Here is a 14,637-nt window from a genome sequence, read left to right as displayed (position 1 = left end):
AATCCCTCATTCCCCCCCCCCCCAAAACAACAACAACAACAAAAGAACCAAGTTCAAAATACAGTAGTAAGTTGCAGAGGCAGGATTTAAACCCAAATCTCTGGCTTCAGAGTTCAGGCTCTTAATTACTATGATCTTAATCATTATTCTTTGAAGATAGAAGATACTGATTTCAAGGTAAGTTAGTCACCACTTTTCGCACAGTCATAAATGATGTCTAAACAGATAAAACTCACCAGGCTATTGGAGGAGGACTGTCTTAGTCTGTTTTGCATTGCTATAACAGAATACCACAGTCTGGGTAATTTATAAAGAAAAGAAATTTCTCACAGTTCAGGAGGCTGGGCAGTCCAATATCAAGGGCCGGCATCTGGGAAGTGCCTTCATACTGCATCATCCCATGGTACAAGGCAGAAAGGTAAGAGAGTGCAAGAGAGCAAGAGAGGGCCAAACTAACTTTATCAGGAACCCACTCCCATGATAATGGCATTAATCCATTCATGAAGACAAAGCCCTTGTGAAGTAATCACGTCTTTAAGGTTCTACCCCTTAACACTGTTGCATTAGGATTAAATTTCTAACACGTGAACTTTGGGGGGCATATTCAAACTATAGCAACAATGGCTATTTTTCAGATAACAGAGTAAGGGTCCCTGCATCAAATGTTTTGCTTTAGATTGACAATATGAGCCAATGACACTATTATCCAAAGAGATGACTCTTATGTCAAAGACTTCTACTTTTCCTGGTCTCATCCATGGGGCTAGAAGAGACCAGATTTGGGTATGGGAGATGGAATCTATATAGGCAGAAGGAATCAGTGTGGAGTTGAAATGTGTGGGGATTATAAATCCTATAAATTTGGAGGGATTAACCAGGATAAAATATGAGTACATTAAACCAAAAACAGAGGCTAAACATAGCTGGGAAGACATCAAAGCCAAGGAGAGAATGGCATCAAATCAAAGGGATAAGGCAAGGATGGTAGGAAGAGAAGCAAAGCACAGCCAGGTGCATTGGGACGGGGTTAACCAGTGAGGTGCAGAACTGATGAAGTGGGAGATCATTCATGGAACTAGGGCTGCAAACACTAGACAGATTGGATGTTGCTTTTGTGCAGAGCCTGGTGTGGGCTCTTAGGGTGGGGACCTTGGGCTGCAGAACAGTCCCCTCTTTAGTCCCTCCTTGTGAATGGTGTAAACTAGGTGTTCTCTGGTTGTCTTTGTGGAAGGCTGTAATCTGTCTGGGTGGCTTGCTTAAGGGAGGCATGGAATTCTTGGGCTTACCACCCCTCTGTGGCTCATCCATGCAGCTAAGTATCAGAACTAACCTCTGTGGCAATGTCCACCTACATCGAATACATTCTTATCAGGAACTGGGATGCAGGGAACTATGAGACTCAGGGAAGGGTCCCACTGAGATGGATGCATGTAAGAGGTGTTTGGAGAGGAGTTGGGGAATGGGGGAGCTGGGAACCATGGGCTACAGGGTAAACAGTCTCAAATTCTGAACCAGTATGTGCCCTCCAGAATTGGGTAGGGTAGTGTGATTATGATGCCAGAGGAGTAGGGTCTGGGAGGCCTGATGGCCAGCCTCAACCCACTCCATCCTCTTACTAGTTCGTTGACTCCACCACAGAAAAGAATTCAAGGGCAGATCACAGCAGAAAGTGAGAACAGGTTTAATGTAACGAATAAGAGATACAGATTTCACAGAGAGAGTGCAGCCTAAGTCCAGAGACTGAGCAGGGCCCACACCAATTTTAATACAAAAGTAAGAAATACATACTTAAAGTTTAGCACAAAGTGCAGGCTGACTCAAGAGAATAAGCAGCCCCTTGCTGAAGGTAAGTTTGATAAAAAAGAAAGTATACACACCTCAGCCAGTGAAGTGCAGGTTGGTCCCAGGAAAGTGAGCAACAGCCTCGCTCTCTGCTGGGATTCAACTTTTATAGTTTTGCTATCTAATACCTATTCATGCTATCTAATGAAGATAAATTCCACTTCGCTGAGCATGTTCAGCTATTAGGGTTATTATAACCCCTTTTTACTGAGCATACCTCACTGCTGGATTTACATAAATCAGCCTCCTGAGGTCTCAATTTCCCTCCCTTTGCTGCCCAAAATAGGTCCAACCAGCAACAGTGACTCTCTTCTAGGGGAGGGCCTTGAGGAGGGTCCTGAGACCTCAGGGAGAGACTTGAAACCCAGTGCGTCCTGAAACCTGAACCCAAGGAAACTGAGTACTTCCTATCCAAGTTTTGATGGGAGAAGAGATGAGCCAGTAGGTTAAATCTAAGCCAGTAATAACAGCAACATTAATAACAAGCTTGTCAATGCCAGGCATGAAGCAGACACTTTATGAAGATTATAAATCTTTACAAGTTTTCACAGCACGCAAGATAGGTATTATCCCAATTTGACTGGTGATAAAACTGAGGCTTGTGGAGATTAAATAATATACCCAAGGTTATCCAGCTGGTAAATGTGGGGGAGCTGAGTCTTGAGTCTTGTCTGACCACAATGATTTCTTTTTTCATCATAATAATACATGATCCATGTTCTTTTTTTTAAAAGATGACCAGTAAGGGGATCTTAACCCTTGACTTTGTGTCGTCAGCACCGCACTCTCCCAAGTGAGCCACGGGCTGGCCCTATGATCCATGTCCTTAATGGACAGCAATTAGATAAAAAACATGGGACACCAAATACCAAATACCAAACTGAGTCCAGAGATCCCAGAGAAAGACTGTTAATGGAAAATAGAGTGAAGAGTCAGAAACTGAGCAGAGATGGGAGCAGTTAGAAGTGAGCTGGAGAGGGTTCACACTGTTCGGTTAAGAGGCCTTACAGAGTCAGTGTGCCTCATCAGCAGAGGCTAAACCTGGCCAGCTTAAGAAAAAAAGGGAAATAGAGACATAGCTGGAAGGGTTGGTGAGGGTAGCAATGAACTTTGCACTGAATGTTGAGGAGCAAGAGGCAGTGAGGACTAGAGCAGTGAGGATAATGGTCAGGGGTTGAGAGAAGGAGAGGATCTGGTTTCAGACAGGGCTAGCAGGGGGAGTGAGAGCTCTTGTACCAGTAGGTGCCCTGCTCCATCCCAGGGTAGGTGGCTCCCACAGGCCCTGCATCAAGCTGGACACCATCAAGAAAAGCAAAGAGCAACTACAGCTCTCCCCCGCCGACCCCTTTCTCCCATGAAGGAGTACTGTCTCCCAACATATTCTAGAGCAGTGTTTTCAAAACAGCAACCCATTAATAGATTGCAAAAGCAATTTAGTGCGTTGTGACTGGCATTTATTAACAAATTGATAGAAAACAGTAGAGTATCCCACATAATAAGGGTAAGTGTTGTTTTTGTTTCAGTGCGTGTGTACTGAGTTGCAATGCAAAATGTGTTTCATACTATGGTAAGATAAAAAAGTCACTGCTCTAGAGGGGTTTTCTTTGTAGATTTTCCTGTTATCCAGCTGTACCACTAAGTTAGTGAAGGCAGTAGTCACTCCATGCATTCCTGATTGTTGTGTGTCGGTAATTAGTAAATCTTCACCCACAGTATAGGATGGACCACTGTTTAGATTAGTGAAAAGCTTGAATTAAATTATACTACTTTGAAAGCCCTTCAGGTTTATTATTTTCAAATATATTAAGTGGAAGCAAGCGAACCAACTGTTGCCTGGTACACAGGGGTGGCTTTTGCCTTGGTGAATAGACAAGAGTAATTTGTAATTGACATTTCAAAGAAGCCTAAGAAACAGGCTAGTCTTTGTTTAAATCATAATTACCCTGTTTGTATGGAAAAGAATACTTCTAAAGCTTTTCAAAACAACTGGTTCTTTTAAGTAGATAATTATTCCTCTTCCAATCTTGTTTACACTACTATTCAGAACTTCAGTGAACTCCTATTTATTTATTTTTTTTTTTATGGATAGACAAAGGTTAACTTCACCCAGCCCTTCCTCAAATTATCACAAATTCCCAATTAGTGAATTCTAAACAGGGTTTCCCTGTAACAATATGCCAAAGACTTGTATGATGTGTTCTTTATTGCTTTGAGTAACATCTGACAAGTTTCCAAGTACCAGGCCACCTGGATATTCTCTATCTGTCAGGAACATGTGGTCAAAGGGGTGGATAGGAGGGTAAGGGGGGAGTACAAATCAGGCACGAGCATTCAGGGGTGGAGAAGAAAACCAGAAGGGAGAAAATCCTTTTTTTCTGTTTTTGTATCTATTACACACCAACTGAATATTAAAGTACAGGCACTTTTTGGTGTAAAGAAGAGCTGCACTTAATATCTAAACTTAACGATGCTACAAAAGGAAATAGAAAACAGCTTTTTTCATATGTAGACTGGAAGTAGGAAGACTGGCAGGAGAAAGATGCATTACAAATAAAATTATACTTGTCCTTTTTTGAATAACTTATTCCTCATTGCACAAAAGGAAATGCATGAAATTCTTTTTTTAAGACAAAAATTGTATGATCCTGGGCAATAGGGTTTTATAGTTCTTATCTTTTATCTTCTGAGGTTGGCCGCTTTCACAGGCAGTTCCTCAAGCTGCCTTATTACAGGGGCCTGTTGTCTATAATTGTCTTTGTTTATTAAGGCCCTCTGTCACCATAAAGTTTCATGTGTTCAAAATCTTGATTTAGCAGTGAGAACGCCAGGCAGGGAGCCAACTCTGCTACTAATTAGTATAAATCAAAAGGGGGAGGCAGGGAGAATAAAAACCAGGTCCCAGTGGAAGGGTCTACAGCAAGGGTTAGTAAGACTGGCAGGTCAGAGAGTTGAGCCAGAGACAAAAGGGCTTGGAGAAACGCCACGTAGGGCTGGAGTATTTTTGTCTCTTTTCTCTGATTGCACCCGTTCAGATACAGAAAGGGTCTGTAGTAACCTCCGTTGATTGTTTTCCTTTCTTCCTTTCAGGCAGATCCCCGTTTTGTTCCTATGTCCCCCCCCCCTTGCACGACTTTAGAGTTCCGTCCTGATCGATCTAAGCCAATCATGGTGGCACCATTCCTCTTGCAGTGAGTGGGTCAAGCATGAGCATGTCATCTAATTCTGGGAAGGAAAGTTTGCTGGTGGGGACATTCCAAGAATAGTTTCTTCAACCTTAAAAGAGACATGCAGAGAAAAGAAATGGTCCCTTTTCTGTTGGTGGATGTTGTCAAATCTGCGCATGATGACTGGATCTGTGAGCACTAACTTGTGTCCGTGAGGGCAGCAGCCTGAATATGACAGAGTAGAAATCTGGAAAAGACTAGGTCCTGAGCTGCTAAATTAACACTTTCTGGAACCATCCTAATTTTGGATTTCTTGCCAGGCAAGATAATTCTCCTTATTGTTTAAGTGTTGTAAGTTGGTTTTTCTGTTACTTGCAGCTGATACAGGGTCTTAGTTATTTTCTTATCCTGTATATTTCTGGAGCAGCTCCTTTTACCTAGAAAGTGCTCTGTAATGCCTAAGTTGTTAAGGAAATAATGTGTACATACTACTTTGATGGGGGCCTGTGGCTTTGCCAGTGGTGGTGATGATGGTGAAAGTTATTACTAACTGAGAAAAGGTCCTTATAAATGTTTCAGACATTTTGTGTTGACTGCACTATCCCTTTGCTTTTCTAGGAGCCTCTTTCCCACATTCTCACGAGTGTTGGCACAGTGTGATCCTGCCCACTGCCACCCACCTTTACCTTGACCTGGCGTTGATTGCAGTAGAACTTTTTTCCAATCTGAGTCCCTTCCTGAGAATTTGGAATTGGGACCAGGAAAGAGATCAGTCTTTCTCTGGGTGACTGGACCTAGAGCAGGTCTTTAGGGTCTACATTTCTCTCCATGTAGATTGGGAACCAGAGAAAGCAGGTTGTAACAGAAAGAAAAAAATGAAGCAGAGGGGCAGCGAGATGAGATAGGAAGTTCTGCTGGTTTTCAAATCCCTGGTTCCAGTTCATTCTTAAGGCCCATCTGTCTACACACTCATAGGTGCCATGACACTTTACTAGCAGATTCTTATATTAATCCCCCTTTTGGCTTATGCTAGCACAAGTACATTTCTATTACTGGAAACCAAAAGCATACTTAAAGCAGTGGTGTGTTGGAAAGTGTTTGACAACTGGCTGTGATTGTTAACAGCCCTGATTTTGAAGCACTTGCTCATTTCTGTGATATTCCTACTGTCACTGATCTCAAGCTACCAAAGTGGCATCGCTGGATGTGGCATCAGAGTAGACGAGCACATGGGCTCTGGTGAGCTTGTCTGAGATGGCTCCAGCACACCACTACCTGAAGATTACAACATGTGACACACTTCTCAGTTACACAAGAGGTTCAGAGACATATACTGATGGCTGCTAAGCTGGGAATTGTGGTATAAAAATCTTTTAATTAGTTTCAAATGTGCAGAGGCTTGGGGCTCAAGGAGTAGAGGAAATAGAATTAAGCTTTTAAATCATATTGAAAAAATACTTTTTTTGGTATAATAATGCTTTTGTATGTATTGGGACTGAGAGGGTGATAGGGGTTTTGACGCTGAGAGTGCACCTGGGAACGTGTGGCAGAAGGTGATCCCTGTGAAGGCAGGCTCCAGGCCTTGACGAAAGGGAGAGGATCACCTTCTCCAGGTGAGGGGACATTCTGAGCTATCTGGCACAACAGGCCACCACACTAACAGAGGGCTGAGTTAGGTAATTCGGCCATCTCGTGTAAAATCTTGTGATTCGCTTTGCTTTTGTCTGAAGGACAAAAACCCTTTTATTACAAATTAGAAGATAAGATGAGAAGGTGTATGGTGCATATGCAGGATGGGAGTAGTACTTTTATTGTGAATGAGGACAAATAATCAGAAAGAATGGAGTGGCTGGCAGCAGATCCAGGCCTGCTTTGAGGAGGGAGGCTTGGAGGGTAGAGAAAGTTGGTATTAGGGCCCCAAGGAGCCCCTCCCTGCCTGGCCACATTCACATACTTGGATCCTCTGCCTGAAAAGCTAGTACCAAATCTTCAAATAAATTCTCCAAAGGTTGAAGCCCTCCTCAATTTTAAGACTAACCTCAAAGGTCACCCCCCTCTGTAACATTTTCCATGCCTCTCCCAGGAAAGCTGGGTTCTTACAGTTTGCACCCCTGTTGTAGCTCTGATCACATTTTACTATAACAGATGGCAATCCCCCTTCTCATATGTTTGATGTTCAAATAACTGAGGTTTTTGGACATTATACATTGACACAGCTAATCTCCCAGAATTTGGATTTTTGTGCTTGAGCTCATGAATGAACATTTCAAATGACTGCATTGTTTAGTTTCAACAGCATCAATCTCTGTGTGCATTGGTATTTGTACATCTATTTGAATATTTAGTCCTTGACATTTATGCATGGAAAAATGAATGTGTTGATGTTACTGATAAAAAGAGTAGATCTTATAAACTTAGTTCAGTCTGAGACAAAGCTGGAAATCATTAGACATGCTGGAAGAGGTGCATTTTAGTATCAATCACATATTTGGATGAAAGCCTGTTGACTCTGTTCATTCGTGGGGAAAAAAAAAGATTAGAATTAAAGAACACGTATAAAATGCTGAAAAATATATTCCTGAGGAATATATCTGAAAAGTGATGTGAACTAATTCCTTCTATAAAAAATAATTCCAGATGGAACAAAATTGAGAGGTAAACCAAATAAACCATAAAAGCATTACAAAAAAGCACTAGTAAAAAGTTTCCAAATCTCACTCAAAAGTAGGGAAGACTTTTCCAAGCATAATATAAATAAAATCCAGAAGTCTTAAAGGAGAAGACTGATACTTGGGCAGCATAAAAATGTTTAAAATTCTGTAGAGAGAAAATAATACTCAGTAAATAAAGTAAAAAGAGAAACTTGAAAAAATTTTGGGACAAAAAATTAGGGCAAGCCCTAATTGCCCTAATACATAAAGAGCTTTAAAAATAAGATAAAGCTAAATAACTTAGTATAAAAATGGTCAAAATATACGAATAGGAAGTTCACAGAAGAAGAATTTCAAATAACCAATAAATATGTAAAAAGACGCTCAACTTCATAAAGAAATACAAAATAAAATAATGAAATATTTTTCTTATTTTAAATTGATATAGATCCAATTTTTTATGATACCAGTACTGGGAAGATGTGAGAAGCAAGCCCATTTAAAAGCAGTGTTGGCAGGAGAGAAAATTAGTATAATTTCTTTGGAGTACAATCTGGGAATATTAAAAACATTCATGCTCTGTGACCCAGCAATTTCATTACTAAGAATTTGTTCAACAGAAATATTCTTTTCAACGCACAAAAAATATATAGATACACCTGAGGATATTCAATACAGCATTTTGTCTTTGCTTAGTTTTCCAGGTTCCCAGAATCTGCTTTTTTAAAATGACATTTTTATTGTGTTGTTTTCTGATTAGAAGCACCCATGCGCATTGTAAGAAGTTCAGATAACACAGTTATGTTATAGTAGAAAGAAATTTCCACCACCAAAGATAATTACTGCTAACAGTTCAAGCCATATTATTGCATATTATTTCCAGACCATTTTTGTGCATAAACACATGCAATAATCTGAACTCTTGCTTTCCAAATGTAGGAACAAAATAGATTCAGATAAATATTTCGATGTGTATTTCTCCACAACCAAACTCTTGCTATTTGCTATCTGAAACTTAGGAGTTGAATACATTGCAAAAACATAATATCTTTCACTATCTGAATTCACTATCCAAACTTTAACTTTTGCTGTCTCAATTTAGGAATAAATAGATTTGGGTAGCCAGCAATAATGGTATAAATATTTTTTCTCTTACAAAAGTTAAATTGTAACATATGCTATTCCACAACTTGCCTTTTTTTGTTTACAAATATATTTTAGACATCATTTCATATTAGTTCATAAAGATCCATCTCACTGGGCTGGCCCGTGGCTCACTTGGGAGAGCGTGGTGCTGACAATACCAAGTCAAGGGTTAAGATCCCCTTACTGGTCATCTTTAAAAAAAAAAAAAAAATCCGTCTCATTTCTTTTTAATGGTTGCACAGTATTCTGTTGTGTAGCTATATCATTTTATTTAACTTGTTTCTTATTGATGAGCATTTATTGGTAACCTAAATATATGTTTTGACATGGAAAGGTGTCCAAATAATATTTTTTAGTTAAAAAGTAAGCTGGACAGTGTGTATAGTCTGTCTAACATGCTAAAAAAAAAATAAGCTGGTTAATATATACACACAAAAAATTATGATGGAATATAGACCCCATTGTTAATTTCCATCAAAGTCAGATTGGTACAGGGAGGGAGACGATAATAGCCATTTTCCCTGTGTTGTATTTTTTCAGTAGTGTTTGCATGTTTTTACTATGAGAACTTTATTATAAATATAAAAAGTATAGAAAGGTTTTGTCAAAGAACAAATTTTCAACAAATTGAGTTTATTATTTTTTTACCATTTACTTGTGCATATTTGTGGGGTGCAGTGTATTGTTTCAATACATGTATGTACTGCACAATGATTCACTTAGGATAGATAGCACAGTTTTGTACCTGTTAGTCCATCACTTGAGTAACAAATTGAATTTAAAGATCTAATTCGCTTTTATTAGCGATTCATGAATCGGGCAACATCCATCTAAGAAACAGAAAGGTGCTCCAATGAGCTGAGCAGAAAGAGTAGGATTTATAGGGGAAAAAAGGCTGAAGAAAGAAAAAAAAGAACAAAAAGTAGATTGGTCATTTCAAAGTTAACTTCCTGGGCTGGCTGGTTATTGGTTAGAGCACAGCCTTATAACCCCAAAGTCACAGGCTCAGATCCCCTTACCAGCCAGCCACCAAAAAAAAAAAAAAAAAAAAATTACTTTCCTTCTAGAGTTAAAGCAGCGGAGACTTCATGAACATGCTGGTTCACGTTAACTGGGCCCCTTTGGATTGGTTGCTGTGAATCTCCTTTTTAGAAAACTGGCCTGTTTCTAAGCTCAGTTTGGTTATGTGGCACCTAGCCTGAATGACTCTATTCTGGTTTGGTTCTGGGGCCTAGTGCGGGAGCTCAGTCTGAACAATGGCCTCCTATAAATTTTATTTAATAATATGCACACAAATGTTCTTTGTAATGTACTTTGAAATGGTGAAAAATTGGATAACATAAATAAGGGATTGGTTAAATAAATTATAATATATTCATATAGTACAACACAATTCACCTCTCCCCAAAATACAGTATGATCCCACACTTAGAAAAATAACCAATAATAACAATATGTTTTTATACAGATTGAACCGTATAAAAGGAATAACTTTAGGAATCATCTATAGGAATACCTTAACATTATAAGTTATTTCTGTAATGTTTTAATTCTTAATAAGCAGCATGAATTACTTTCACAATTGGGATAAAATGTTATTATTTAATACAGGTTTAAATTAAAGATTTTGTGATATTTTTAGCTCTTGAAAATTACCTAGCTCATCTTGGTATATCAGGTATGTCTGCTGTTTAATTTTTATGCTTTAGACCTTTCTACACATTTTCAGGAACTTATTATGTATAATACTAGGAGACTGTTTGCCTAGACATTATTTTTTTCCCCTCCAGACAAGTGCTGTCCAATACAAATTTACTACAAGCCAAATACATAATTTCAAAATTTCTGGTAACTATATTTAGAAAAATGTAAAAGAAACAGGTGCAATTAATTTTAATGATGCATTATTAACCCAATGAATACAAAATATTATAATTTCAACATGTAATAAATATTAAAATTATTAGTAAGGTATTTTACATTCTAACTTCCATATTAAGTCTTTGAAATCTGGTGTGTATTTTACACTTACAGCACATCTCAATTTTGATGCTAAATTTTCAACAAAGTGTTGGTTGTCCTTCCAAAACAATAAAGGGTGTTCAAAGGAAAAATATTTTACACTGCTTCAGTTTTTAAATAGAAGTTAGAATTAATTAAAGTAAAATTTAAAAATTCAGTTCCACAGTCACACTTGTCACATTTCAAGTGCTCAATAGCCACATGTGGCTGGTGGCTCCAGCATTGGACAGTGCAGGGCAAGGTCATTTCCATTGGATAGCACTGGTCTAGATATTGAACTCAAGGCAAATAAAAACTGTCTTATCCATCTGTGGTACTCTATGACTTAATAGTGCCTCTCACACAGTAGGAATGCCATACTTGAGGAATCTATCCATGAATCTGGACTGGGGTTATCGTGAATGGGAAACTGATGAACAAAGAAAGGTGAAAAAACAGATTTCCATAACATGTTTACCTCCCTTGCAGCAAGACAAATAGTTATTGTACGTGAAGTCTTTCGAGCTTGGTGTTGCAAACAGCAAGTGATTTGTGGAGTCTATTTGTTCTTTCCAACTGACTTAATACGAAAAAAGAATTTGTGTAATGGGCTTTTAGATCCAAGCAACTGCAAAGGCTGTCTTTGGGAGAAGGTGGGAGCCCAGTGCAAATTGGGACCCACTGGATTGACACGGTGGTTGTCTGCTGGTGGCAGGAGGGGGGCAGCAGAGAGCTGCCAGGGTGGTAAGCTCTGGGGAACCCCAAGGACCGAGTAGGTGGAAAAATGGAATATTAAGTTGAACCCCAATCAAGAACTCACAGGTCAAAAGGAAAGGCAGGCTAAGAAGCGCAGTATCAAGAGAGAAACCAAACCAGGATAGGACCGAGCTATAAGGAAACTTGCTGGCAATCATGTGGTCCCATAACACTTCAGTAGGAAATTTGGTCTTTCTTTTCTTTCTTTTTACTTAATTTATAAGTAAAATGGAGAATATTAAAATTACTGTCTGCGGGCTGGCCAGTTACCTCAGTTGGTAAGAAGCGTGGTGTTGTGTCATCAAGGTCAAAGGTTCGAATCCCCATACCGGACAGCCAAAGAAAAAGAAAAAGAAAAGAAAAAAATTATTGTTCATCACACATGTTTTGGCAATTTGTATAGCCAAATTATTGGGCTAAGTTTTTGATGTATTTTCCTCCAATATAATCATCGTTTTGAATGCATGTTTTGTTTTATAGCTGCTTTAAAAAGAACAATTTAATATTCTGTGAGCATCTTTCCATGTCTTTAAATTTCTTAGTATTCTTATGCACATCATTTTTAATGATCACCTTATCTTTGGTTGATGTGGATTCGCTCTGATTGATTTAACTAACTGCTAATTAGAAGGCACTAGGATTTTTCTAATTTTTCACTGCTTTAAACAATGTAAATACTAGGTAAATCTTTGTGTGTATCTGCGATGACTTCCTTAGAATAAATCTTTAAAAGTAGAATGGTAGGCACAGAAGTCCATATCTATCTATAAGCTTTAGGATTTGAATTGCCAAATACCACTCTTAGAAGGGCTGTAATAGTGTATACTCTTCCTCCAGTGTTCATTTCCCCAAACCTTCACTGATTTTGGAAAATACTTTAAAAAAAACAAAAACAGAAAGAAGAAAAAAGCAACCAACCACAGCAGAAAAAAACCCCAACAGCTTTGCTAATCTGATTGATGAAAAAAATGGTACCTCATGTTTAAAAACAGCATTTCTTTGATTACTACAAATGTTGAACTTTGTTCAAGTGTTTGGTCATATCTATGTGTGTGTGTGTATGCGTATGTGAGATCTGCCTATTTTTGTCATTGTCCATTTTCTACAAGATATTTTCTTATAGAATTTAATAAGTGCTCTCTATATAGTAAGGATATTAACCCTTTATAATACTTGCTGCAAATATTTCCCCCCATGCATCATTTGTCTTTTCATTGTTTTTGCATGTGGCTTCCCAGAAGGTTTTGTATTTTTAAGTAAACTTTCTATTTTGGAATAATTTTTGGAATAATTTTGGATTTACAGGAAAGTTGCCAATGTAGTATGTAGTGTTCCTATATACCTTCACCCAGCTTCCCCTAATGTCAGTATCTTACATAACCATGGTACCTTTGTCAAAACAAAGAAATCCCTTAAGGTTTTAAAGGTGCCTTGTTAGTGTGCTGCGGAGAATCAAGCAATCTGATATAACCTTCATCTTCCTGTGATGGAAAAGTTTGTTTAAAGTTTGGCTGATTTAAGTTTGGAGCATAATCTCCCCCATACCCCCCACCACCATGATTTTTGTGTATTTCCCAGTCAGAGCACCAGTCTATTTAATCCATCATTTTCTGAAACATATCGTTAATAGTTTATTAATAGTGCTGTAGAACTAATTTTATTATGAATAACCATGTTTCTATAGGCAAAGGCATTTCAGAGTTTTGATTTTGAAGTTCTTTGAAGGACGTAATTTTGCAGTCGTTTCTGCTATGGTCCCATACAGTGTCCTACTCGCCCTCCTGTTAGGCTATCTCACTTTCTGGGGTTAAAGGGCAAAAACAAGAAGTATGCCTCATATCATCTTTACAGGGAGTAACATGCCATTAGAGCACTTTTCTAAAGAGAGCTATCATCTTTCTCTTTCTGAATTACAGCTTCCCTGGGGATAGGTTGATAAAGAAGCATTTGGTCTAAAATGGTCTTTTCCTAGAGCCGAGTAGAATTACCACGGATAATTGGACGGTGTGGAGTGTCGGATCAGTGGACCAGGGTCTGGGGAGGGAGCTCCTGGTGCTGCTGTACCTCAGGCTGCCCTGGGGCTTTGTGTAAGTCAGTTCCCCTCTTGGGGCCTCATTTCCTCATCTGCAAAGCAAGGGGGCTTCAATGATCTCTTTCCGCCTGGAGATTTTCTGAGTGATTCTCAAAAACAGATTTTATTGGGGATGATGGATATGTGATATGTGATATTGATTGTGGTGATGGTTTCATCATGGGTGCATACCTATGTCAAAGCTTATCAAATTGCACATTTTAAATACATGCAAAAATTGCTTATTTTAAATATATGTAGTTTATTATATGTCATGTATACCTCAATACAACTGTTTAAAAAAACAGATTTTATCCAGCTTCTAGAATGATGAGCAGGTAGAAAGGATCAGTTTATATGGTCAGAAACAGAAACAACAGTGCTTTCTGGAGTTTTCCCTACAAGTTCCTACTAAGGTTGTGCTTTCTCCTCCTCCAACTTCTATTTATATATTTATTTATTTTTTGAATTACTATTTTCATCTATTCCGGGAATGTTCATTTTCCTCAGGCATCATCCTTGAGTCTTCTCTCTCCTTGGGACTCAAAAGTGAGGTGGCAGCAAGGCCTCTCTTGGACCCCCACTGCAGCTCCAGGCTCATCCCGACTCTCCTCTCCAGGAAGAAAAGAGGCCTTCTAAGTCCTTAACACTGGTAATGGATTCAATTCATTGGGTAGTGCTTCTCAGCAAAAATTCCTCTTTGAAAGCAGACCGGTAGGGAAGATAACCAAAACAAGTTCTCACAAGTAGAACTTCACACACTGTGACAATTGGGCGGGGGATACTTTGAGTGGGGAACCCCCTGGGGGTGGCTATCTGCCCCTCTGACACCTACTGGAAAGTACCCTCTTCCTGACTTTTCCTTCTATACCCAGTCAGGCACAGTTACTCACTATAGACTTGTGAGCCTTCCACTGAAATAAGTTTCTGCGCTCATCTCATATATTCCCTCTGCCACCACCAAGTCCAAACGCATCATCTTAAGTCTGGAGCTCTCCAGGAGGCT

General features: G+C 38.9%; 1 pseudogene; it reads left to right on the top strand.

Moving 5' to 3' along the window:
• Nucleotides 1-1,477: 1,477 nt before the first annotated feature.
• LOC134380881 (carboxypeptidase A2-like) overlaps nt 1,478-14,637 on the top strand; it is a 33,041-nt pseudogene continuing 19,881 nt past the window's right edge.

Source organism: Cynocephalus volans, chromosome 6, assembly GCF_027409185.1.
Source record: "Cynocephalus volans isolate mCynVol1 chromosome 6, mCynVol1.pri, whole genome shotgun sequence".
NCBI lineage: Eukaryota > Metazoa > Chordata > Mammalia > Dermoptera > Cynocephalidae > Cynocephalus > Cynocephalus volans.
The sequence above is the reverse complement of the archived record's forward strand: the minus strand, read 5'-3'. Positions and strand labels throughout refer to the sequence as shown.